Raw genomic sequence first — 2,801 nt, 5'->3', positions numbered from 1 at the left:
GACGAGGAGTGATGTTGAGCATCTTTTCATGTGCCTGTTGGCCATCTGGATGTCTTCTTCAGAGAAGTGTCTATTCATGTTTTCTGCCCTTTTCTTCACTGGATTATTTGTTTTTTGGGTGTGGAGTTTGGTGAGTTCTTTATAGATTTTGGATTCTATCCCTTTGTCTGATATGTCATTTGCAAATATCTTTTCCTATTCTGTCGGTTGCCTTTTAGTTTTGTTGATTGTTTCTTTTGCAATGCATAAGCTTTTTATCTTCATGAGGTCCCAATAGTTCATTTTTGCTTTTAATTCCCTTGCCTTTAGAGATATGTCACGTAAGAAATTGCTGCGGCTGAGGTCAGAGAGGTTTTTTTCCTGGCTTCTCCTCTAGGGATTTGATGGTTTCCTGTCTCACATTCAGGTCCTTTATCCATTTGGAGTTTATTTTTGTGAATGGTGTAAGAAAGTGGTCTAGTTTCAGTCTTCTGCATATTGCTGTCCAGTTCTCTCAGCACCATTTGTGGAAGAGACTTTTTTCCATTGGATATTCTTTGCTGCTTTGTCAAAGATTATTTGGCCATACTTTTGTGGGTCCAATTATGGAGTCTCTATTCTATTCCACTGGTCTCTGTGTCTGTTTTTGTGCCAATACCATGCTGTCTTGATGATTACAGCTTTGTAGTAGAGGCTAAAGTCTGGGATTGTGATGCCTCCTGCTTTGGTCTTCAAAATTACTTTGGCTATTCGGGGTCTTTGGTGGTTCCATACAAATTTTAGGATTGCTTGTTCTAGCTTCAAGAAGAATGCTGATGCAATTTTGATTGGGATTGCATTGAATGTGTAGATAGGTTTAGGTAGTATTGACATTTTAACAATATTTATTCTTCCAATCCATGAGCATGGGATGTTTTTCCATTTCTTTGTATCTTCTTCAATTTTATTCCTAAGCTTTCTATAGTTTTCAGCATACAGATCTTTTACATCTTTGGTTAGGTTTATTCCTAGGTATTTTATGATTCTTGGTGCAATTGTGAATGGGATCAGTTTCTTTATTTGTGTTTCTGTTGCTTCATTATTAGTGTATAAGAATGCAACTGATTTGTGTAGATTAATTTTGTATCCTGTGACTTTGCTGAATTCATGTATCAGTTCTAGCAGACTTTTGGTGGAGTCTATCGGGTTTTCCATGTAGAGTATCATGTCACCTGCAAAAAATGAAAACTTGACTTCATCTTTGCCAATTTTGATGCCTTTGATTTCCTTTTGTTGTCTGATTGCTGATGCTAGAACTTCCAACACTATGTTAAACAACAGTGGACATCCCTATCGTGTTCCTGATCTCAGCGGGAAAGCTCTCTGTTTTTCCCCATTGTGGATGATATTAGCTGTGCGCTTTTCATAAATGGCTTTTATGATGTTTGAGTATGTTCCTTCTATCCCGACTTTCTTGAGGGTTTTTATGAAGAAAGGATGCTGAATTTTGTCAAATGCTTTTTCTGCATCAATTGACAGGATCATATGGTTCTTATCTTTTCTTTTATTAATGTGATGTATCACATTGATTGATTTGCGAATGTTGAACCAGCCCTGAAGCCCAGGAATGAATCCCACTTGATCATGGTGAATAATTCTTTTTATATGCTGTTGAATTCGATTTGCTAGTATCTTGTTGAGAATTTTTGCATCTATATTCATCAGGGATATTGGCCTGTAGTTCTCTTTTTTTCTGGGTCTCTGTCTGGTTTGGGAATCAAAGTAATGTTGGCTTCATAGAATGAGTCTGGAAGTTTTCCTTCCCTTTCTATTTTTTGGAATAGCTTGAGAAGGATAGGTATTATCTCTGCTTTAAATGTCTGGTAGAATTCCCCAGGGAAGCCATCTGGTCCTGGACTCTTATTTCTTGGGAGATTTTTGATAACTGGTTCAATTTCTTCACTGGTTATGGGTCTGTTCAAGTTTTCTATTTCTTCCTGTTTGTGTTTTGGAAGTGTGTGGGTGCTTAGGAATTTGTCCATTTCTTCCAGCTTGTCCAGTTTGTTGGCATATGATTTTTCATACTATTCCCTGATAATTGCTTGTATTTCTGAGGCAATGGTTGCAATAATTCCATTTTCATTCATGATTTTATCTATTTGAGTCATCTCCCTTTTCTTTTTGAGAACCCTGGCTAAGGTTTATCAATTTTGTTTATTTTTTCAAAAAAACAACTCTTGGTTTCATGATCTGCTCTATAGTTTTTTTAGATTCTATATTGTTTATTTCTGCTCTGATCTTTATTATTTCTCTTCTTTTGCTGGGTTTGGGGTGTCTTTGCTGTTCTGCTTGTATTTCCTTTAGGTGTGCTGTTAGATTTTGTATTTGGGATTTTTCTTGTTTCTTGAGATAGCCCTGGATTGCAACATATTTTCCTCTCAGGACTGCCTTCACTGCATCCCAAAGCATTTGGATGGTTGTATTTTCATTTTTACTTGTTTACATATACTTTTTAATTTCTTCTCTAAGTGTCTGGTTGACCCATTTGTTCTTTAGTAGGGTATTCTTTAACTTCCATGCTTTTGGAGTTTTCCAGACTTTTTCCTGTGTTTGATTTCAAGCTTCATAGCATTGTTGTCTGAAAGTGTGCATGGTATGATCTCAATTCTTGTATACTTATGAAGGGCTGTTTTGTGACCCAGTATGTGATCTGTCTTGGAGAATGTTCCATGTGCACTCGAGAAGAAAGTATATTCTGTTGCTTTGGGATGCAGAGTTCTAAATATATCTGTCAAGTCCAACTGATCCAATGTATCATTCAGGGCCCTTGTTTCTTTATTGAT

Source organism: Prionailurus bengalensis, chromosome B1, assembly GCF_016509475.1.
Source record: "Prionailurus bengalensis isolate Pbe53 chromosome B1, Fcat_Pben_1.1_paternal_pri, whole genome shotgun sequence".
NCBI classification, from domain to species: domain Eukaryota; kingdom Metazoa; phylum Chordata; class Mammalia; order Carnivora; family Felidae; genus Prionailurus; species Prionailurus bengalensis.
This window is presented reverse-complemented; position numbering follows the sequence as displayed.